General features: G+C 46.7%; 1 long non-coding RNA gene across 4 annotated transcripts; it reads left to right on the forward strand.

The window, feature by feature from the left end:
* Window positions 1-5,417: 5,417 nt before the first annotated feature.
* Window positions 5,418-24,492, forward strand: LOC103877215. Of its 4 annotated transcripts, none has more exons than XR_002516837.2 (5): window positions 8,555-8,675; window positions 11,670-11,838; window positions 15,726-15,816; window positions 20,141-20,285; window positions 24,162-24,492. It is a non-coding gene; the product is annotated as an uncharacterized LOC103877215 (long non-coding RNA). The 4 variants fall into 4 exon arrangements; XR_002516836.2 differs by lacking the exon at window positions 24,162-24,492 and adding an exon at window positions 22,149-22,367; XR_002516835.2 differs by lacking the exons at window positions 8,555-8,675; window positions 24,162-24,492 and adding an exon at window positions 5,418-6,893 and having other exon boundaries at window positions 20,141-20,935.
* The last annotated feature ends 327 nt before the right edge of the window (window positions 24,493-24,819 follow it).

The following is a 24,819-nucleotide window of genomic DNA, read 5'->3' on the forward strand; positions in this document are numbered from 1 at the left end:
GTGCATGTACTGGAAGTCGTATTTACTCTGTGTCTGGCCTCCTGAGAGTCTACCTCAAACCCCCTGCCCATGGCCATTGCAGCTGGGAAGCTTCCCCTTCACCCTCAGAAGGTTCACTGAAAAATCAACTCACAAAAAGGCAGGTTAATAAGAGAAAAGGCATGCAAATGTATCAACCACCGTGCACGCCAGAGAATCACAGTGACAGCCTGACATCCTAGTGGGTACAGATGCTTATGCACCCTACTTCTAGGCTGGGCGCAGTGGCTCACGCTTATAATACCAGCACTTTGGGAGGCCGAGGCAGACGGACTACCTGAGGTCAGGAGTTTGAGACCAGCCTGGCCAATATGGTGAAACCCTGTCTCTACTAAAAATACAAAAATTATCTGGGCCTGGTGGCAGGCACCTGTAATCCTAGCTAGTCAGGAGGGTGAGGCAGGAGAATCGCTTGAACTCAGGAGGCGGAGGTTGCAGTGACCCAACATCACGCTGCTGCACTCCAGCCTGGGCGACAGAGCAAGACTCCGTCTCCAAAAGAAAAGAGAAAAGTATACACCCTACTTCTTAGGGAAAAGGGAGATGGGGAAGTGTGGATGATTTTGGGGGGATGGTAAATTATTTTTAAGGGAATTCAGTGGCATTGAAGAACATACAATGGTCTGTGACAAAGTCAGGCCCAGGAAGTGGACAGTGCATTGTGACAAAATGTCCAGGCTTGTTGACAGTCTTCAGTCTTCCTTCCTGTGATATGAATTGGGTTTTTTGATACATGTACGTAAATAACAGAGATGGGACCTGCCATGTTGCCTAGGTTGGTCTGGAAATCCTGGCCTCAAGCAGTCTTCCTGCCTTGACCTCCCAAACAGGATTATAGATATGAGCCATCACGCCTTACTATGAGTTCAGTTAATGAAAACAAAGGGACAGGGCCAGAGGTACTTGGGGAGCAATTTTTCTCCTTGGCAGGTCTGTCCAGTCTTCATGGAGGTAGGGAAAAACTGTCTTCTACCATCTGCTGATCCCCAACGGCCTTTAATACAAAATACCATACCAGGGAGCCATATTTTGGGTGAAGTTCCCTGTGGCCCTTCACCATTCACAGACGGCTGGAGCAAGTTTCCAAAGCCTTTTCAGCCTTTCCTGGACATGCAGCCCCCATCTAGCAACTACAAATACAGAGTACCCAGCTACGTCTGAATTTCAGATAAATAAGAAATTTAGTGTAAGTACATCTGGTGCAATAATTAGGAAATACTTATACTAAAACATTATTCATTGTGCATCTGGGATTCACATTTAACTGGACATCCTGTGTTTCTATCCAGCAACTTTACTGCCAGGCTTACTGTCAGGGTCCCTCCCCCTTTTCCTTTTTCCCAACAGGAAATTATATTTATGACAATATCTTGGATTATTTTCAAAACATTATCTCACTATTTACAGTAATGTGTTTATTCTTTTTAAAAAGAATATCCCCTTGCATGGGAGCACTGTTTCCTGAAATAGTCTGATTGGAAGAAGAGCCTGGGGTCCTGGACCCCAACTCAGACCAACCAGATCAGAACCTCCAGGTAACAGGCTCAGGAACCTGTGTTTACAGCAAGTGCCTCAGTGACGCCATCACACAGGTAAGTCTGGGGAATGCTGGAAGAAAGGCCGCCTCTCTACTCCAGAGAACACAGTAGATCAGTCCCACCGGGAGGTTTGGTCTCTGCTGGGTGGGAGGAGTCTCTTGGCCCATGGTAAGTGTTCCATGAACCTCTGTGGGCCGAATGCTAGGCAAGAGCACACATATAGCCCAGGCTGTGGGGACATGTTGGGGCCGGTTGCCCTCCCAGGGGATGCCAGGACCCCACAAATGACCTCTAGGGGTCTCACTGCCGTCTCCTGAGACCACCCAGGACCCTGCCTCCCACTTACGCTTCTCCAGTTCTTGGTGCTGTGGGACTCCTTGAAACTTTTCTTTGAATTCTTGGGTTTCTGTGCTTAGCCTTTTAAAATCATTAAAGGTAAAATGTTCTCTTAAACTCCTCTGAAAGTTTCCTCCTCTATTTTTCAATGCTACTTCATTATTCTCCATCTTAAACATCTCTCCCCACCTCCAATCAAAGACATCTTCGTAATCCTGCCTTTTTAAATGTGAACTTTTACTGAAATATAATGTAAATTCAGCAAAGTGCTTGAATACGTGTACAAATAAAAAGAATTTCCAAAAGGTACAGACGTGTTTATCAGCAGCACATTACTGAGCACAACCTGGAAACCCTCAGTATCCCCCTTTCTAGTCTCGAGCGCCCCTTCTGAGAGACCCTCCTCTGGAGTCCTAACTTCATACATTAGTAGTTTTACCACTTTTTGAACTTCACATAAATTGAACCACTCAGCATGCATTCTTTAGTGTCTGTCTCCTCCCACCTAACCATGTGTTCATGGGATTCCTCTGCATCGAGAAGACTGCAGTGAGTCCACACTAGCTGCTTACCATCCCCCATTGCAGGGATACAAGTTCTGCTCTTGATGGACATTTAGTCTGCTTCTAGTTTTTTATTCTTACAAATCGTATTTTTGTATGTCTTTCAGTGAAGGTATCTATGTATTTAGGAGAATTGCTGGGTCACAGTGTGTGTGAATGTTTAACTTTCACAGATAATGTCAAAAAGTTTGACAAAGTGAAATTTATATTTCCAGCAGCAAAGGCCCCAAATCCCACTTGCTCTGCGTCCTTGCCAACACCGGGTGCTGTCGTTTTTATAGTAGCCATCCAGGTGGGTGCACAGTCCTACTTTTCTATTAAATACAATTTTTTTTGCAAAGTAATCACTTGAAAAAGAAACATCCAGACTAAAACAGGAAAGGTCTGAAAAAAGTTGAGATTCCAGTGGCTGAGAAAGTGAGCATGAGGAAAGAGCATGCCTCTGGGGTCAGCTCAGGTCCAGGGGACAACATGTGATGGTGATAATAATAAGTGGTTGTTAACTGTTCCTACGTGGGAAGTGCTGCTCAACACACATTTTTAACATTTTTGACAACCTTAAGAGATAACTACTATTACTTTCACTTTACACATGAGACACAGGGATGTTACATAACTTTCCCTGGGTTCCCAGCTTAATTATTTTTTTCCTCTCATTAAGCACACACAATTCTTTTCTTCTCTTTTCTTTTTTCTTTTCTTTATTTATTTTTTTAGACAGAGTTTCGCTCTGTCGCCCAGGCTGGAGTGCAGTGGCGTGATCTCGGCTCACTGCAAGCTCCACCTCCCGGGTTCACGCCATTCGCCTGCCTCAGCCTCCCGAGTACCTGGAACTACAGGCGCCCGCCACCATGCCCGGCTAAATTTTTTTTGGGGGGGGTTTTTTGGGGTTTTTTTCGTATTTTTAGTAGAGACCGGTTTTCACCGTGTTAGCCAGGATGGTCTCAATCTCCTGACCTCGTGAATCCACCCACCTCAGCCTCCCAAAGTGCTGGGATTACAGGCATGAGCCACCATGCCCAGCCCTATTTTATTTTATTTTATTTTATTTTATTTTATTTTCCTCTCTAGGTTACCCAGCTTTAAACGAAACTGCCCACGGTCTTTTACGAAGCATACAACACTTTTGACTGATTTCATCTGCCCACAAGAGGGGCAGGGTGGTCCACACTGGTGATTTGCCTCTTGTCCCAGATTCAAACAGTGTCAGCCGCTGATTTCTCCAGCTGGCTGGGAACTTATTCACAGTGATTCTCAAACTTGAACTGTGAGCTTTGTAAACCGTGTTAAGTACACATTTACATTCCAAGGCTCCAGCCTTTCCTCCCTTGGATTCTGCTTGAGTAGGTCAGGAATGGAGTTAGGACCCATTTGTAACAAGGTCCCCTGGGAATTGCTATATAAGCAAGGATGGTCTGATTGAGGCAGGTGGGGTTTGGAAATGTCTACTCCAAGGAGCCTTGAAGCCAAGTGACCAGAGATTGCTGCAGGCAGCTGGAAAAGGCAGCACTGAGGGGAGGCTTAGGGTCGTGCCTCCTCATCCATCCTGGAGCAGGTGGGTGTAAATGCATTTAAGTTTTACTTTTTAAATACATACATATGCACAGAAATGTATGTGTGTACATGTTCAACTTTCAAAGACAATGCTGTATATGTACACACATACACATATACATACATATAGTCTATCCACATTAGTCATGGATTCCACATTTGCAAAGTCACCTACTCTCTAAAACGCATTTGTAACCTCAAAACTGAGTACTTGTAACCTCAAAACTGAGTGCTTCTGTGGTCATTTGCAGACATGTGCAAAGCTGTGAAAAACGTGAGTTGCCTGACACGCGGTTCCCTGCCGAAGTCAAACAAGGCAAGGCTCTGCCTCTTGTTCTTTTCTTGGTCCATTTGGTGCCACATCTTTTGCATTTTGTGCTTTCGGGTGGTGATTGTACTGTTTAATGTGGTCCCCAGGCATAGTGCTGAAGCGTTGTCTAATTGTTCCTAAGTGCAGGAAGGCTGTGATGTGCCTTCTGGAGGAAACACACTTGTTAGAGAACCCTCATTCAAGCATAAGCTACAGTGTTGTCCAGTGTTCAAGGTGCATTTATAGGACACAGCTACTGCCAGCTTCCCAGCCAGACTGAGAGCTCAGCGTGTGGGCAGCGCCTCCTTCCTGCATTCGTAGCTCCAGTGCTGTTCAGCTTCAGTGGAACCTGGGGAGCACCGCCCTCGGCGGGCTGAGCTTCCAAAGGCTCTACAGCCACATGGGGCCTTCCCTGTACCCACAGAGACTAGCAGGGAGCTCTTCTTCAGCCACTCGTGCAGCCTGGACTCCCCACCTCCTGCGAACCCTCTCCCGTGTAAAAGCTAGTAGGAACCAGAAGGGAAGGAAAAACAGTCACGGAGCTTAAATTCATGTGTGCCTTTTTCAGTGCAAATATTTCAAGGAACTTATGTTCATACGAAGGTTTTCTGCGTTATAGATGGGCAATGAATCCAAATGTTCTTTCTGGGCTAAGCTGGTTAGAGAAACATCAGCCACATCGAGAGAGCACCTCTGTCCTTGGTGACCAGCTGGGCTTTGCGATCCCCGGTAGGGCCAAGCCAGCATGCAGGAGGGATGCAGGGAGCACCCCAGGCCCAGTGGATAGCCGGCTACAGCTAAGTGAAGGGTCCCTGCAGGGAGCAGAAGGCAGGCTGTGAACTCTTGGCAATTCTCCCAGTGTCCCTCTGATACACAGTTAACCTGCTAACAACAAAGTAGGTCTTGGGTGTGAATATTGGGGATCCTCCATGTTTTTTGCTCTTGTGATCCTTTAAAAAATTATGTAATCTGAGCTGAGACAGAAAGATATTTCCTGCTTTTAGCTGAAATAGGTCAAAAGACTCTTGCTGTAAGAATTGTTTGGCGCTGTCCATTCTGAGTGATGGAACAGTGGGGAGATGTTGCTAAGCAACACTCCACATCCTTCCGAAGCCCATCATCTCCTAGCAACAGGCAGCAGGGTGCGACCCCCCTGCTGTGTGAGCCACGGCGGGTGCGCTGCCTGAGGCCCGTTTCACTCCCCTCTGATCACGGGCATTCACTCTTGCGACAGCTGGACTTCTTGAGCGCCTACAAATCCCCTTACCAGGAACCAGGGATACAGAAATTCCAAGTTGAGGTCTCTGCCTTCAGCGGGAGTCCAGCCGGGAAACAAACAAAAAACGGTATCATCTCAGCAGTTGACCTCAGAATTCTTCATCAGGAAGGCACTGGCTTTATTTAGGAAAGATCTTGATAAACTTCTGCAGCACGGCAATTTGGTTCACGAGGGCATGGATGTTGTCAGAGACAGGGATTGGTGGTTGGAGTTCCTGAAAGAGAGGGGAAGAGAAGGCAGGACGTGCACAGGTGGCCCAGCTGCGAGAAAGCCTGGCTGGAGGGCCGCTTTGAAGAGTGATATGGATTTTTAAGTGCTTTGCTTTTAAAAGTACCTCCGGTGACCCATAAAGCTTCAGTAAACATTCTGTGGCTCCCAGCAGAATTCTGTTCACTGTTACCACGGAAGCAGTGATCAAAGAGAAGGGGCTCTGTTGGGTGCATGCTGCGGCAGAGGTCAAGGAAAAGCCATGGATAGAGACAAAGAACAGCTTGACCCAGGCTGAAAATTGGCACAAAGGCGACCTTGAGAACACATGCCTCCTACCCCCCAAATTCAGAGAAACGTCGGGCAGGACACTGACTCCAGTCTGAGAAGCTGGGTGGTGGGATCTGAATTGGTCCTATCTAGGTCTGAAGCGTGGGGAGCACCCGCTGACTCCTGGCTGTCTGGTGACAAAAGTGAGGGGAGGAGCTTCCAGTTCTGCCTGGGAGGCAGGGAAAGGTGCTCAGAAGAAGCGATGCCAAGCGAACTCCCGCAGGAGGAGACAGGAGGAGGTGCTGACGAGAGGGCTCCAGCCAAGCAAAGGGAGCAAAGGCCCATCTGCCCATCGGGTGTCAAACCTCCGAACATGGAGAAGTTGTCATTTAGGGAGGTGTGGGGCAAAGGTGGAAAACCTCAGACATGACACCCCAGCTTCGGAAAAAGACTACATTTTTTTCTCAAATTCAAATCTCACACCAGGATGGCCCTGTCTACCTCCAAAAGTGGTGCCGTATCCAGAAATAGATGATGGCTGGATGGATAGACAGACACCAGAGAGAAACCTATTACCCTCAAGAAGATTGTCTAAGAGCGTGTTCCAGAGCAGCCTCTGATGCTGGGCGTGGCAGAGCTCACAAAGGACTCAACTTTTCAAAATTCACACTGTGCTATCTGGCCTGCTGCGTCAGTTTGCAAAGCACTTGTGTTGTTAGTATCTATCTGGCTTGCCTCCTATTTCAGGGTGACAAAAACCTACTTCTTGTCCCTGGCAGTGCACAACCCCTCCTTCAGTAAGTTTCCCGGCCTGTGTGGTTGCCCTGTGGTGGTCTGCCAGCTTCCCTGTGTCTGCTCTGCCTCAGTCATCTCAGGGTGCAGGCAAAGCCGACCCTTCTACCTGGCAGTGCTGAACTAGGACAAAGTTTGCTCAACAACACTGAACAGCCCGCCCCGCGGATGGGTGCGTTCAATGTGTCTGCACTTGCCAGGTACATCCGGCTTCTGCTTCAGGACAATTATGGGGCACTCTGCAAAATTACTTACTGAGTTGGAGTGCCTGAGAGCACTTCCATTGTGACAGTGGAGGAGGGCGCTGGGAAAGCGCCTTTAAAGAGTGATGGAGGTACTAACGGAGAGCCTGGCTCCCAGGCTCACCCACACCCTCCAGGGCATGTGGGTGGATGTGGAAGTCAGCAAAAAGCAAGAACTTCTCCCAGCGCATAGGTATGGCGCTGGAAGAGGGAAGGGCATGGGGGCCATCTGGCTCTGGTCCCACCGGCTGGTTGGGAAAGGCTTCTCATGAGCACTTCACACACAAAGCAAGACTGATGGATGTTACCAGGAGCCACCTTGCATGCTGGTGTCTGTTGAAGGAATGGACAGCGCAGGTGCATAGATCCAGTCTTCCTCACTGGCTATGGTGTTCTTGCTGATCCACATGCTCCCTCTGTTCTTACAGGAACCAAACAGTCCATTTTGAGGTGGAACCTCACAACAGCTCTCTGGGCCCTCCCAGACACACCCCGGGGTGGGGACGGGAGTGTGCTCTGGGGCCGGGACCGCCTGGGGTTGTTCTGTTCCACAGTTGTCAAACAGACCCACCCTCGGCAGAGAGGCAGGGCGAGGAAGGCAAAGGAAGGAAGGAGGCCTGGGCTACCACTGAGGTTGTCACAGTTTCTTTTTTTCTTTTTCTTTTTTGAGACAGAGTTTCGCTCTTATTGCCCAGGCTGGAGTGCAGTGGTGCGATCTCAGCTCACTGCAACCTCCGCCTCCTGGGTTCAAGCGATTATCCTGCCTCAGCCTCCCAAGTAGTTGGGATTACAGGCGCCTGCCACCACACCCAGCTAATTTTTGTACTTTTAGTAGAGACGGGGTTTCACTCTGTTGGCCAGGCTGGTCTCCAACTCCTGACCTCAGACAATCCACTTGCCTCAGCCTCCCAAAGTGCTGGGATTACAAGCATGAGCCACCGCGCCCGGCCAGTTGCCACAGTTTCCATCTCTGCTAAGGGTTTGGCCTCTGCCTTTGTGGATTTGCTTCAGAAAGTGGTGCTGTTAGTATACCAGGATGGAAGGTGTCTGTGGGAAATTAATTCGCACTCACAGGACTTGTAAGCCAGAAGGCTGGTTTCCTTGTTGACGGTGGGAGGCATAAAGATGACCTCGCCCGTGAGCCCGGTCCGAGAACTTTGCACTTTGCCAAGCTGTCCTTCGAGTATAACGGTGACAGACAAACATTCTCCAAGATCAGAGGGAGACAGCACCCAGGGCCCTTTCAAAATGTAGCTGAACATAGTGAGATCCTGTCTCTACAAAAAGTAAAAATACAAACTTAGCTGGGCATGGTCGTGCATGCCTGTGGTCCCAGCTTACCGCGAGGCTGAGGTGGGAGAATCCTGTAAATCCAGGAGTTCAAAGCTACGGTGAGCTATGATTGCACCATTGCACTCCAGCCTCGGTGACAGAGAGAGACCCCGTCTCTAAAAGAAAAAAAGTAGCTGAAAATGAAGTCTGGCCAACTAAGAGATGAAGCAAAATAAGAAATGAAGTGAGGGAAAGGCCATGGGGAAAAGACTGGTAAGAGAGATGACTCCATGTAAGCAAATAGTTAAATCTAGACTATGGAAGAAATTGTGGTTTCAGAATAAAATGTAAATCTTGACAGTAGAAAGCTAGCAAACTCAGGGGGCTGAGGAGAGGAGGGAAGAGGAAATGTAAGAATGTCAATTTCCTTATTCATAACAAGGAGTTAGTAGATACCGTCTGTAATTAAAACACATTTTAGAATAATTGCTACTTATTAATATTTTTCATAAACCTTTTCCTTAATTTTAGCAAGTTATTTTAGAAACTAGTATTTTTTTCTTTTTTCTTATTTTTGTTGTTTTGACACGGGGTCTCATTCTGTCGCCAAGGCTGGAGTGCAGCAGTGCAATCACAGCTTACTGCAGCCTCACAACCTTCTGGGCTCAAGCAATCCTGCCTCAGCCTCCCAAGTAGCTGAGACTACAAGTACATGCCATCATGCTCGGTTAATTTTTTTTTTCTTCTTTTTGTAGAGAAAAGGTCTTGCCATGTTGCCCAGGCATGCCTACTTTTTTTGTTTAAAGTAGGACATAGACACTAATCATAAAATAAGAAGCTGTCATCAAGAAACAGTTGTAATCAAGAAACAACATTAAAGGAGTTCAGGGGGAGGCCAATAGGATGTGAAAGGTATTTGCAACATAATACTAACAAAGCAATGAGAAAAAGGTAAACCTACCCAGTAGAAACAAATTGGGTGAAAGACTTGAACAGGCACTTCACAAAACAGATAGTATCTTAATTGGCCAATAAATACACGGAAAGGTGCTCAACCTCATTAGTCTTCAGAAAAATGCAAATGAAAACCACAAGAAACTATGGTAGCGCACTCAGAATAGCTAAAATGAAGCGGGGGAGGGAAACCTGACAATATCAAGTGTAGACAATGGAGATCCCTGGAGCTCTCATGCATTGTTGATAACAGGGTAAATGGGTATAGCTAGCTGGGAACACTGTTCGTTCCCCTCCCCACCTCTCCTCCCTCTCTCTTTCTCCTTATTCCACCCACCACCATGCCCAGCTAATTTTTGTATTTTTAGTAGAGACGGAGTTTCACCATGTTGGCCAGGCTGGTATCGAACTCCTGACCTCAGGTGATCCACCTGCTTCAGCCTCCCAAAGTGCTGGGACTACAGGCATGAGCCACCACATGCAGCCCCCATCCACAACTTTCTTCAGCTGTCTCTCTCCTACTAATTTCTGATGCTGCCCAAATCAAAAAGGTCAGGTAAAGCAAGGCAAAACAAAACAGAGCCTTAGATTTTGAGAGGGACCTGTCTGCTTACAGCTCTTGGGGTTCCATGAGGAAAACAGAGGTTTCTCCCAAAATGGGGTCTGTGGCACCTTCTGTTTTTCCCAAAGCACCCCAGGTTGTCAGAAATTACCTTAGGTCCTCTCATGTAGGCAGTAAGAGTGGCAACAAGACACACTACGGAAATAATTCAGTCTACTGGGAAGAAAAGGAAACACTTAGTACTGTGCCCATTGTAAAGATGGATAAACTGAGACACCATGCAGTTTAAAAATTCATGTTCACATAGAGTTAGGCTCCACAGCTCACTCTTCACCATCCTGTAATTCTGCTGACTCTATGCCCGGTCACCGAGGCACCTGTATGGTAGCTAATGGCCCCTTAGAGCTTAGAACCTGGGTTTCATTCTGCTCTACAGCTATGTAATTTGAATAATTTCGGCCGGGCTGTGTGGCTCAAGCCTGTAATCCCAGCACTTTTGGGAGGCCGAGGCGGGTGGATCACGAGTCAGAGATCGAGACCATCCTGGCCAATATGGTGAAAGTCCCGGGTCTCTACTAAAATACAAAAACTAGCCAGGCGCAGGCGTGGCTCTGTAGTCCCAGCTACTCGAGGCTGAGGCAGGAGAATGGCGAACCTGGGAGGCTGGAGCTTGCAGTGGCCGAGATCGCACTCACTGCACTCCAGCCTGGGTGACACAGCGAGACTCCGTCTCAAAAAAAAAAAAAAAACAATTTTCCTCTGAATTTGTTGGATTCTAACTCTATATATCTCAAATTTTATTATTTCTGAATCTCAAGAGGGGCTGTGATGTCTTTAGTAATATCAAACAACCTATAAACAAAGGACTAAATGAGGTTTAACAGTATTCAAATTTCTATATGCTTTAAAACATTGAGGCAATGTATTGAGAAACACACCTAAGAAACTGCAACCAATCTACCCTGGACAAAAATTTGGACACTATGTCTTCAAAATAAGCTAGCTATTGATACTTATGCATATTTGTATATATATCCACAGTATTTTACATATCATAATCTTAAAATAATTTAAAAGTGTCAAAATTACAGGCCGTATACATTTTTGTGGTCTTGAAAGAAATGATACAATATACTTGTTTCTTTAAAGTAGTCAATAAAATGCATAAAATTCTAATCACTTAAAAAAAGAGTTCATACCGAAGGTAGTCATACATAACACTAGGAATAAAAGAGGGCCCAACGCTGCAGGTTCTTAAAGACAAAAGTTACTAAAGCCTTGTTTTTGGTTGTTAACTTTGACCTTAAAACAATTATGTACATAATCCTCCCCTTCCTGTTCTTGTTGCAAAGATATGGTGATGAACCAGGTTTGCTCATGCAGATGACAATACTCTTGAAAATGGTGGCAGAGAAATAAAATGAAAGGGGTATGGTTCACTTAATGATCTCATAAAGTGGAACTTATTACCAACTCCGCCTCTTGTGTATCTCCAGACTAATATGTGAGAGAGATGAAATGGCTGTTTGCTACCAATATTTTATTTGATGCTTCATTTTTTGATTCCTTGAATAACAACTTACAATGCATTAACAGAATCAGGAAAGCATAGCTATTCAAGGAACTAAATAATTATGCAACTAATTTTTTCCCTCATCTCTAAAACATGGTAATGGACCGATTATTTTTAAAGTACAACACACTGACAAGTAGTTTATTTTTAACTCAGTTTTGGTTTGTTGTTTGTTAAGGCCATTGCTTGGGGAAAAGAAAACAAAAGAGGAGGAGGAGGAGGAGGAGGAGGAGAAGGAGAAAGTATAGAAACAAGAAACAGAAGCACCAGCATAAGCAAATGAAGAGGAACTAGATGATGGTGATGAGAAAAAGAAAAAACAGATTGGAAGAAAGGAGAAAAAACAGGTGAGGAAATCAGATGGCCTATAAGATTCCATTTTTCCCCTTCCCAATTCATGAAATTTGAAAAAGTCCAAGACCACCAACAAAAAACAAGCAAAAAGATACACCCCCTAAAGAGTCACCCCTTAAATTTTGTTAAGAATGAGATAATGCTCCACTCATGCCTGGTTCGGGTGCCAGCAGGAGGAGGGCACCCTCCAGATTCTCTAAGAGAAGGGGGAGGACTCCTCCTTGTCCTGGCTGCACCTCCACCAAGGCCCATGGTACAACACCCACAGCTTCCTACCTACCCCAGGCCAGCCGGACCCTGAAGTTCCCACTCCCCTTTCCCGGCCCCCAGACTTGCTGCTGCTGCCACCACTGGCAGCGATGCCAATACAACCACCTCTGCTGTCACCCTCAATGCACTGGCCCTCCCTACAAGGCCGCTGCCACAGCCCTGCCCTGCCCTGGCCACATTTGGCCACCTCCTACTGCTCCAGCACGCTGCAGTCTCTGTCACCACCACCAGCCCATAGTGAGGCAAGTCACGGGGCCATAGGCTCCAGCCTCCAGCCTCCAATATCCGGCAGGTGGATCCTCCTTCTCCTGGCAGGAAGCAGCAGGGCAGGCAAAGCCAGAAAAACCTGGAACAGGATGCAGGAAGTGCTAGCATTAGAGCATCACCTTGTCATGCTGTCCACTGGGTGGCAGGGGCCAGTTTTGGTGAAGGCACTCACACCCACCCTCCAAAGTCTGACCTCTCCTTTTGGCCCAAGCTGGCCAGGCACTGGGGCCTGGGGTGGGGACTAGAGACACTATAGTGCCCAGCTCCCCACTCCACAGGAACCACTGGGCCCACTGGGGCTGCACTGCTTGGGGAGCAGGAGCAGAAGAAACTCGGACCCAGCCACCCCCAAACCGAAGTGCGGTTGCCATTCCTGATGCCTCCACCCACAGGGCCCTGTCCCCCTGTAATCCCCCTGACTCTAGGCCCAGAGCTCCCAGGTGGTCTCTGCAAAACAGAGGAAGAGGGCACAAGCCCTGGGCCCACCGCAGGTGTGGGGACCCTGCCATGCTCAGGATTCCTGTGGAAACACTCTGCACCCAACTGGCTTCCAGCAGCAGCAGCAGGAGGAGGTCAGCCTCTAGAGTTTGGAGACCGGGGAGAGGACAACAGCTACTGCCTTGGAGGCCACTGTTGTCACTGCTGCCTCTGCCACCCGCCGCCAGCAGTGCAGTCCCCAATAGCGCCCTTAATCCTCATAGCCTCTGATAGCGCCCCCAACCCAACCTCTGCCTCGGGCAGTTATGCCCCAGTTAACACACTCAACCCACTCCCCCATGAGCTGCTGTGGGTACTGCAACCCTAGATAGTACTCCCAACCAGCCCCCTGCCAGGGGCAGTCCAGTCCCCAATAGCACCCGCAACCAATCCCCACCCCTACCCCACCACAGGCAGTATAGCCTCCAATAGTGCCCCTAACCTGTCCCCCACCATGGAGCATAGGCCTAGAGGTTTTTGTCTCATCCAATCATAACATGTAGTCCAGGACGCTCATTTGCACATTTTCAGAATGTGAAGGATGCTAAGGGGGCGTCACCCCATTCCAGGCTCTTCTGCGGCTGTAGACCAGCTACTCTGTGCCTGGCTTAGAGGAGGAAGAGAAGGAACCATCTGCCGCACCCTGGAGGCTGGAGCCTGTGGCATCGCGGCTCGCCTCACTGCAGTTGCTGTCTGCAACAGAGACTGGAGTGTGACGAGTGGTAGAAAGGGGGTGGGGTAGGTGCACTATCGGAGGCTGCACTGCCTGTGGTAGGGGGCAACTTGGGGTCGCCTGATGCCTGCAGTGTGGAGCTGGTTGGGGGCGCTATCCAGGGCATGGGGGGTGGGGCGGCTCGTTGGGGGTGCTATCTGTGGATGTACTGCCCATGGCAGGGAGCAGGTTAGGTACGCTATCCTGGGTCTCACCTCCCATGGCCCTGAGGGAGGGGTCCAGGCCTAGGCCACTGGCCAGGGAGCCAGTCAGAGAGCCAGAGGCGGTGAGGGATGTCAGAACCTTGGAGGTTATCTTGAGGCCTTCTCTGGTTTAGATGTATTTTCTCATTCATGAATGTAGGAACATTGCCTAACAGGCGTTCATAGTGGCCGTTCGGAATTCTAGTTGTAGCAGGGGATAAGAGAGTTCTAGTAGTTCCATGTGTCTTCTTTCAAAAAATGTTTATTCAGATTTTCTGTTCATATTTAAATCAGATTATTTTTGGTTTTCTGGAGGTTTTTTGGTATTGAGTTGTTTGAGTTTATTATATATTCGGGTTTTGAATCCCTTCAGGGGTAGGGAGTTTGCAAATATTGTTTCCCCTTCTGTGTGTCGTCTCCTTTCTTTGTTGTTTCTTTTGCTGTGCTAGAAGATTTTTAGGATGACAGAATTCCATTTGTTTATTTTTGCTTTGGTCTCCTGTGCTTTTGAAAACCAAAAACTTTTGCCTCGACCAGCATCCTGGAGTGTTTCCACAATGTTTTTATTCTAGTAGTTCCATGGTTTCCGGTCTTCAGCATAACTGTTTAATCCATTTGATTTTATTTTCATGTATGATGAGAGATAGGGGTCTAGTCTCATTCTTGTGCGTGACGTTTCCCCATTGTATGTATTTTGTTGGTGTCTTTGTCAAAGATGAGTTAGCTGTAAGTCTGTGCATGTATATCTGGGTCCTCTATTCCCTTCCACTGATCTATTTGTCTGTTTTCAGGACATGGCCATGCAGATTTGGTTACTACAGCTTCCCAGTACATTTTGAAGTCAGGTAGTGTGATAACTCCAGCTTTATCCTTCCCATTCATGAATGCAAGAACATTGGCTAAGAAGTGTTTATAATGGCCCTTTCTGATTTCTAGTCCTAGCAATGGACTGGGAGGGTTCCAGTGGTTCCATGTGCCTGCTCTCATTTTGTATCTCCCAGTATCAAATACCTATTTGGTTTCATTTGCTTTGACATTTATTTTCTATGTTGTTTGTAATGTTGATAAGCAAAACTGGCCTATAGTCATCAAATTATCTTTAAATTGGATCATTGCCTTCATTTTGCTTTCTGTATGTAAATTGTTGCTTTCTTCTCTTTCCTTAGATTGCATTAGAACGTGACACAGCCATTCCATCTTCATTTCTCATATGTGCACACTGAATGCACAGCCTAGCATCCCACTTTCTCTGGTAGCCCCTCAGCAGCGCTGTACAAGTGTTGCCTGCGGGATTTTCATTGCTGTTTCTTTACATAGGTGTCATGCCTTCTGTGATGTATTGACTTGAGAATACTTTGTAGTTTTCAATTTTCGAAGCATATATGCTTTGAGGTGATGATTTTACTGCATTTTTCTAGGATAAACAATTATCCACAATCCACTGTCAGGCATTCACCCCTGATGAAACCCACTAAGCTAAAACTAACAGGAAAATGTTTTAATTATATTTTCATAGTACAAAATAATTAAACTGAGGCAGGTAGAAAAAAGTAAGAGAATCCACATAACCATAGTTTACATCACTTTAAATGTTGGCAGCTCCAGATGCTGAAAATGAACCCGGGTCCTGCAACTGCAGGCTTCATTTCTCCTCCCAAAGACACAGTCTGTATGATGTGTCCAACAAGAACATCTCTTGGGCTCTCGCCCCTTGACTTGTTAGTCACAAACACCGTGATGTTTGAAATCGCCCATTTCTGTAGATCTACGGCCAGCCCTCCCATTCCAAAGGCTCACTGCAATTGTTCCTCAGCCCTCTTCAGACTGGATTTCTGGCTTCTTCTTTCCCTCTGACCCTGAATTCAGAAGAGTTTCTTCTGAGGTCCTCTTGCTCCTTCAGCTTCTCCTCCTCCTGCTTGAGGAGTGCTTTGAAGTGCTCTTTGTTTTTCAGGTGCCACTGTTTCTTGGCCTTCTTCACCCTCTGACTGTGAACTATACTCAGAGCGTCCAGCAGTGCAAGGACCTGACAGGGACAAAACCTGGTAAGCATCAGAATACTCTCACAGACACCGCACACTCCCATCCAGGCACCTCAGCTGACGGAATCCAAGATAGAGGCAACCCGGGATCCAAATGAATGTTAACGACTTGAAAATGCATCCTGAGCTAGGAAATCATTGTTGGCGTGGAAATACAGGTGTGAGCGCATTTACTTTTACCACAAAACCACCTCTGTTCATCATCACTCTATGGGCTCTGTGTGCCACTAACCAGGACACAAGGGTTCCCCAGCTGTGCCTATGACTCCACATTAAAATGCACAGGGCAGAACAGGGCCAAGCAAAGGACTGGAAGTAGACTCCAGCTCTGCCTCTAACCTATAGTTCTAGTGCCATGAATAACTCTGGCCTTATCCCCTCCTGATCAAAACTGAGTTACAGTAGAAACACAAAGTGTACTGCCAAGAGTGTTATTTTCCTATCTAAATGGCCACAGGACCTTCCTTTCACAAGGCTTGTGTGTGAATGGCTGGTCTCTGCCTGTCCTTCGGCACCTTGCCTGCCTTTGCTTGGGTCTCGGGCTTGTTCTTAAATGGTAAGGCTTTCTGCAAGGCTTTTGGAATGTGCAGTGAATTAAAATGTTTCTTATGCCTCGGGATTGGCTGAAAAGTAAAACAAAACAAAAACTGGGACCTATTTAGATTATGATCTATGTGTATTTGAAACCCACAAAACCTTCTCACTGAACTGACTTTTCCGTAAGATCATTAACACTTGAGTCAGCTGACTCTCAGAAATCAGGACTGAATCATCCATCAAATATGGACTGCCTCAGTGGACACCCACAATTCTAGGCAGACAGAGGAACAAATACAAATAGCTTATACTTACAACTCTTCCAGAAAACCAACTGTGCCCATTTCTATAGTATAAAACTATGAGATCTCTACACAGCAGGTGCATAGATCCAGTTTCCTCTAATGGAAAATTCAGACCTTGTCTTTGGGCCAGTGAGGTGATTATTTTTTTTCAGCCTAATGAGTATAATAATCTGGCTTTTCATCTTGACTGTCAACCTCTCTGGATTTAAGGACATAGTTTTTCCTCCAATTAGCAGCCAACATGTCTTCATCCCTGGTTCTAATTAAGAGCTTTAACTTTATTCTGTTTCTGATGGGAGCCTGGCTTTAAAAAGTGAGATTTGAACAACAGACAAAGGCAAACACTGTACATTGAATTTTCAGATTAATTTAAGTTTTATGTTTCATTAATTAAGATGATCAAAATTCTTAACTGCCTCAGAAACATTATTAATAAGTTGAAAGTTGTGCCCTAGTCATTTCACCAAGGTCAACTATATAGATAATATTTCTCCTACGCCCTTAAATTTATCATTAAGGACATCATCCACAATAATATTCCATATTAACTGTTTAGGAACATATATTGCTTTAGAATTAAAGAATTCAGATAAATTTCCTTCTCACAAAAAAAAAGTGGCACCACAAGCTGGACAATGGGCACCACATCCTAAGTGTGTTTTAATAAAAATTCATGTAAGGTGTTCCAAAATTTCATTAACTATTTTATGGAAAGAGTAATGTCTGTGAGGCTTCTGTTTCTAGCAGAAACAGATGTATTTATTTTGCAGTAATTTTTTTTTAGTTTCTTTTGTTTTGTTTTTTGTGACAGAGTCTGTCTCTTTCACCAGGCTGGAGTACAATGGCATGATCTTGGCTCACTGCAACCTCCGTTTCCTAGGTTCAAGCAATTCTCCTGCCTCAGCTTCCTGAGTAGCTGGGATTACAGGCACCCACCACCATGCCAGGCCAGTTTTTTTATTTTTAGTAGAGACAGGGTTTCACCATGTTGGCCAGGCTGGTCTCGAACTCCTGACTTCAGGTGATCCACCCACCTCGGCCTTCCAAAGTACTGGGATTACAGGCATGAGCCACTGCGCCTGGCCTTTCTTAGGTTTTTACTATTTATTTATGACAAATATTTGACATCCGTGATTCTTTCCAGTCAAAAGTTCTTTAATACAGTCTTTTGGGCTTGGCCAATTGGAAAATAGAGTCGTGTGACTCACCCATCCTGCGAATGGCCCCACAGGTAGCATACATTTTAAACTGGCGTTAAACCTGCCTGCGATCGGGCCAGGAGCGGTGGCTCACGCCTGCTATCCCAGCACTTTGGGAGGCTGAGGCGGGAGGATCACCTGAGGTCAGGAGTTCAAGACAAGCCTGACCAACATGGAGAAACCCTGTCTCTACTAAAAATACAAAATTAGCTGGTCATAGTGGTGTGTGCCTGTAATCCCAGCTACTTGGGAGGCTGAGGCAGGAGAATCATTTGAACCCGAAAGCAGAGGTTGCAGTGAGCCAAGATTCCACCATTGCTCTCCAGCCTCGACAACAAGAGCGAAACTCTGTTTCAAAGAAAAAAAAAAAAAACTTGCTTGTGACGTTATCAACCTTGGTCTGGTTCTTCTGGATGGATTTGTGGTCCTTGGCATCAATGATGCAGCTGCTATCGGACCATTTCCATGGCACATACAGGCACATGAACTCACCACTGTCATTCTGCATCTCAAAGCCACACCTGCTGCCACCACATCGCACACGAGCAGAGAAAGCCATTTTCTGATAATTATTGCATTTGCAATTTCAATTTGTTCCCAAGCTGGTAGTATGTATGTATGCTGTACTTACGTAAAGGTTTTTTGATAAGGTTAAAATTAAAATTTAAAAGTAGAATTGTGATATCTCATTTTGGTATAATTATTTTTTTCTATGTGCAGGTATGCATTGAGTTTTTTTTGTTGTTGTTGTTTTGGTTTTGGTTTTTTTTTTTTTTTTTTAAGATGGAATTTTGCTCTTGTTGCCCAGTCTGGAGTGGAATAGCGTGATCTTGGCTCACTGAAACCTCTACCTCCCAGGTTCAAGCAGTTCTCCTGCCTCAGCCTCCCAAGTAGCTGAGGTTACAAGTGTCTGCTACCACACCCAGCTAATTTTTGTGTTTTTAGTAGAGGTGGGGTTTCGCCATGTTAGCCAGGTTGGTCTTGAACTCTTGACCTAAGGTGATCTGCCTGCCTTGGCCTTCCAAAGTGCCGGAATTAAAGGTGTGAGCCACTGCGCCCGGCCTACATTGAGAGATTTATTTATTTATTTATTTATTTATTTATTTATTTATTTATTTTAATAATAATTAAAATTCTGTCACCCAGGGTGGAGTGCAATGGTGCAGTCTGTGTTGACTGCAAACTCCTCCTCCCTGGTTCAAGTGATTCTCCCACCTCAGCCTCCTGAGTAGCTGGGATTACAGGCGCCCGCCACCATGCCAGGCTAATTTTTTTATTTTTAGTAGAGATGGGGTTTCACTATGTTGGTCAGGCTGGTCTCGAACTCCTGACCTCATGATCCGCCTGCCTCAGCCTCCCAAAATGCTGGGTTTACAGGTATGAGTCACCATTCCTGGCCAAGAGATTTTTATAAGAATCTTTGCTAAATATTCATAAAGGTTCTTTCTGGATGGTAACATTTAAGGTGAGTTTAAATTCATATTGTTGTTTGATTTTCTATAATGTATGCATCTTTTCTACGGAAGTCAGTAGAAATTTTGCTGCAAAGTAAAAAGACCTTTTTCAATGGGAAGGATGGGTGAAAACCATTAGAGATATTAGAAGAGGAGTAAAAGTAACTGGGGCCTGCCCAGCAACAGAACAGAGCAGCCTGCTTCACAGAGGAGTGATCCACTAGCTTTGGAAGTACCCCGGCAGAAGAGGATGAAGGGCTGTCTGCAAAGATTTCACCCCGTGCCTCCAGCCCTGAGTTCATGCGTCTGAAGCTATGACTGTGCTGCAGTTGGCTACTGTCCAGCGACATTTGGGAGGCACTGGTCTCATTACAGCTTTTCACTCAAAGCCAACTGAAGGAGGGGTTATTTCAGGCAATGATTCCTAGACACGTCTGTTCTCTTTGCTGACGTGTGGATTCTTGTTAGCTTCAAACACAGAGGCTGTTCCCTTTAATTTGGTTGTTCTATCAACCTTCCCACCTTTTGCCTCAAGTGTTCCTGGCCTTAATTTAGGCTAAATTCACTTCTCTTTATATGGTTCTTCTGCAGCTTCTGCCAACATTCCAGCTATAATTCCATTTTATCTTCCTAATATAGTTGTGAGTTTCAGCATTGCCATGAACTCTGTATATGATCAATAGGGGCATTTAAAATGATGATCTCCTTTTCAGTTATTTAGCAAACTGTGAGACACTTGCTCTATGCAAGAGCACAACTCAACATTGGGTATACATTAGAAGGACGCCAATAGGAGTAGGAATGTTTATCTGTTTTATTGATCTACTTCCAGCACCCAGGACAAGAAGCAGGGCACAGTAGGTGCTCGACAATGGATTGCTGAAATGAATGCACAAATGAATGAAACACCTTCCTTGCCTTCAAATATCCCCAGCTAATGGAGGAGATAGACATGCTCTTAAATAGAGATATACAAGGTACAGAGTATGTGCAAAGTGCTGTAAGAGCCCACAAGAGGGAGGGAAAAGGTCTTTGAGGATTAAGGAGGGTTTTGAGCTGAGCTCTAATGAATGAATATGAATAGGATTTTGATAGAATGAGAAATCATCGGGAGCATTTCAGGTAGAGGGAGTAGCCCAAAGTACCTTCAGGCAAAAGCTGGTTGTCCAAGTGTGGGAGAGGGAAGGATGCTGGGTGGAGGCAAGGCCAAGGAGAGATTGTGAAGGTTAAATTGAATGATGTTTCAAGCAACTTAGGTGGGGTCCATAGATGGCAGGTGGGAGCAATGGAAGTCTTTTGATCAGCTGAGTGTTAATATCTACTTTGGAAGTGGAGCACTGTGGCAGTACAGATGCTCTGCTTGAGAAGAACCAGATTGGAGGCCAGGGGATCATTAGGGAGCCATGGCAATCACACAAGGGAGAAGGCGGTGGGAATAGAAAAGAGGACAACTTTGAAAACTGCTTTAGTTCACATCCTCTGAGAAGCAGATACCAATGAGGAGTTAGGTTTATTTGCAAGAGATTTATTGAGGGAAACACCTACGAAATACAGAGGGTGAGGCCGGGCATGGTGGCTCACGCCTATAATCCCAGCACTTTGGGCGGCTGAGGTAGGCGGATCACCTGAGGTCGGCGGATCACCTGAGGTCGGGAGTTCAAGACCAGCATAGTCAACATGATGAAACCCTGTCTCTACTAAAAATACAAAAATTAGCCAGGCATGCTTACAGGTGCCTATAGTCCCAGCTACTTGGGAGGCTGAGGCAGGAGAATCCCTTGAACCCGGGAGGCAGGGATTGCAGCGAGCCAAGATCACCCCATTGTACTCCAGCCTCAGTGACAAGAATGAAACTCCATTAAAAAAAAAAAGAAAGAAAGAAGGAAAGAAAGAAAGAAACATATAGGGTGGGCCGGGCGCGGTGGCTCAAGCCTGTAATCCCAGCACTTTGGGAGGCCGAGGCGGGCGGATCACGAGGTCAGGAGATCGAGACCATCCTGGCTAACATGGTGAAACCCCGTCTCTACTAAAAATACAAAAAACTAGCCGGGCGTGGTGGCGGGCGCCTGTAGTCCCAGCTACTCGGAGGCTGAGGCAGGAGAATGGCCTGAACCTGGGAGGCGGAGCTTGCAGTGAGCCGAGATCGCGCCACTGCACTCCAGCCTGGGTGACACAGCGCGAGACTCCGTCTCAAAAAAAAAAAAAAAAAAAAAAAGAAACATATAGGGTGAACCAGAGAAGGTGGGAAGATCTTTCAGACTGCAATGCAGGTCTGACCTTGGTGAAGGAGAGAAAAGGAAGGAGGACAAAGCAAAAGCTCAGACTCAATACAGACCTAAGAAAGTTCTGCCAGGCGATGGGGAGTTCTTGAGCCAAAGTCTCCCTCGGAAAGAGTCCTGCCTGTGGCAGAAATGGGTGTTTGTGCTCAGTCATGGTCTGGAAAGGGTGGTCTGCAAGCAGATACAGAGACGGACCCTGAAGGGCAGTAGCTGGGGCCTTCAACCAATTATGATCCCTGCAGCAGGAGACATGAACTGTGAGTCTTTATGGCCACCACCAAGAGCTTACTGGAAGGTGGATCTAGGGAAGTGGGAGAAGTCAAGCTTACTCGAAGGTTTGTAGCTGGGCATCTGGGTGGGTGATAATACTATTACCAGAGGAAGAAATTGAGTAGGAGGAGCAGGCTTTACTGAGGACATTAATGAGTTAGACTTTGAACAGGTTTAGTTTGAGGTACCTGTAGGGCATCCAAGGCATATATCCTGAAGATAGCTGAAAGTCAAGGATAAATGCAGCAGACTTCCAGCTACTCACTGTGTCCCATATCTTGCACTTTCTAGGCTCACCCCTGTCTACCTTTTCCAGTATTCCTTGCAGGTAGGTGTGGCCATATGACAGATCTCCACAGTGGAATATAAGCAAAAGCGTGTGACACTCCCATTCCGGCCCATAAAACCTTCTACTTGGCCAGGCATAGTGGCTCATGCCTGTAATCCCAGCACTTTGGGAGGCCAAGGCAAGCAGACCACGAGGTCAGGAGTTTGAGACCAGCCTGGCCAACATAGTGAAGCCCTGCCTCTACTAAAGATACAAAAAATTAGTCGGGCGTGGTGGCATGTGCCTGTAATCCCAGCTATTCGGGAGGCTGAGGCAGGAGAATCACTTGAACCCAGGAGGCAGAGGTTGCAGTGAGCCGAGACCGTGCCATTGCACTCCAGCCTGGGCAACAGGATGAAACTCTGTCTCAGGAAAAAAAAAAAGCCCTTCTACTAATGTTCCCTCATGCCCCTTCACCTTCCATTAGTCTGCATTGACAGGGCAAACAGGAAGCTTCATGTTGAAGGTGGCAGAGCTTCCATAAACCTGGGTCCCTGAGTGACTTCATGGAAGAGAGTCCCTCTGCCTATAGCCTTGGGCTTTTCAACTGAGCAGGAAATACATTGCCTTTGTGTTCAGGCCATATCTATTTTATCATTTATCTGTTTTAGCAGATCAGCCAACCCTAACTAACCTAAGGATGCCTAATTAGTACATTGAGGTCTGAAACAGAGGCCAAGGCTAGAGCTGTAATGTAACTATAGGAGTAGAGATAATTCAGGAGAAAGCACAAAATGAGAGAAGAGTGCTTAAGACAGACACTCAGCTAGCACCTTCTCTACACCCAAGGGCCAGATGGATCACCAGGAGCTGGGGAAGGAAACCGACACCTTAACCCAGACTGTTAGGAGGAGTTGAAGTTATTATCACTGTTTTTCAGAAAAGGAAAATGAGGTTCCAGGAGATTTGGCTAAGGTCTTGCGATGGCATAACCAGCACTCTGCGGCTCAGGCTCCTGGCAGCCGTCAGGCCCTCCCTGGGCCACACCAGGCCAACTGGCTACTTACTACTCATCCAGCAGTCCCCCATCTGCCTGGGGCATGGGGACTACTTGACCCCTCCCTGTAGGCTCAGCTTTTCCTCCCTTTGGTTTTCTGGTGTTACTGGTAGAGGGTCTTGACCATGAGTCATCCAGGTTCTTGGTGTTTTCAGCAAATTGGACAAAACACACAAAGCAATGAAAGGAAAGTTCATTGAACTATTGAAAAGAAAGTACACTCCACAGAGTGGGATCAGGATGCAGCAAGTGGCTCAAGAGAGCTGGTTGCAGAGTTTTCTGGGGTTTAAACACCCTCTAGACGTGTCCCATTGGTTACTTGGTTATATCCTATGTAAATGAAGACTTGGCTTGCAATCAGCCTGATTGGTTGCAGGAGGTGACCAATCAGAGGCCGAAGTGAAGTTACAAAGTTACACATGAAGACTTGGCCCAACTAGTCTGATTGGTTGCAGGAAGGGAACAATCAGAGGTACGTTCCATTTTTCATCTGTGACACAGTACAAAGGGAGTAGCTTCTGATCCTTTCCTTACTTGGTGTGGAGAAGTGGGGTTTTCCTTTTGATTCAGTTCTAGGAAATCAGCACAAATTGGCCTTAGTTCTCCGCCTCCAGGCCCTCTTCTCCTGCCTCACCAGGACCAATCCCAGCCTGAGACAACAGCTTAGCACCTGCTGCTCAGTGTGGGCCCCTATCTTGTGCTCCAACTATGCTATCTGGGCATCTGCTTGTGCCTGAGACTGAGCCATAGTTGGTGCCCAACTCTCATACCTGGCCGGGGCCTGGCTGCCTGGACCATCAGCCCTCCCAGATTGGAGATTTGCTTTACTGCTGTTCCCCTTCTAGGAATTGTAGACTGGGGGCCTAGAGGCAGCACACTCATTCAGGGCTCCTGGCCCCACGGCCCCCTCAGTTAGAGTCCATACCTCATCCAGAGCCCCCTACTGATTTATGTTTATTTGTTTTATTTTCTAACGTAGGAATTGTTTTTGCTCTGGCCCTGGGCTTTCAGATTTGTCTGCCAGACAAAACCTTCCTTCTGCTCAGCAGCTGCTGCAGGGGCTGTCCAGCCCCCAGCCTAGCCCACCATCTGTCCCACCCACAGCTGCTCTCACCGTCCTTGCGAACCGCTGACCACCTGCACTGCAGCCCTGGATAAATCACAGTACAACCCACCTCCAGGAAGACAGGGCTCCAATTGAGATGGAAAGGAGCCTGGGACCACAGGGGTGCTGTTATTTGAGTTAATTTTTTTTTTTGAGTTGAAGTCTCTCTGTCGCCCAGGCTGGAGTACAATGGCATGATCTCGGCTCACTGCAACCTCTGCCTCCCAGGTTCAAGCAATTCTCCTGCCTCAGCCTCCCGAGTAACTGGGACTACAGGCACGCACCACCATGCCCAGCTAGTTTTTGTACTTTTAGTAGAGATGGGGTTTCGCCATGTTCGCCATGCCAGTCTCGAACTCCTGACCTCATGTAATTCAACCACCTTGGCCTCCCAAAGTGCTGGTATTACAAGCGTGAGCTACCACGCCTGGCTGTGAGTTTATTTGATTTTTTTTTTTATTTTTTTTGGGGGGGGACGGAGTCTCACCCTGTCACCCAGGCTGGAGTGCAATGGCTCAATCCTGGCTTACTA

Source organism: Papio anubis, chromosome 14, assembly GCF_008728515.1.
Source record: "Papio anubis isolate 15944 chromosome 14, Panubis1.0, whole genome shotgun sequence".
NCBI lineage: Eukaryota > Metazoa > Chordata > Mammalia > Primates > Cercopithecidae > Papio > Papio anubis.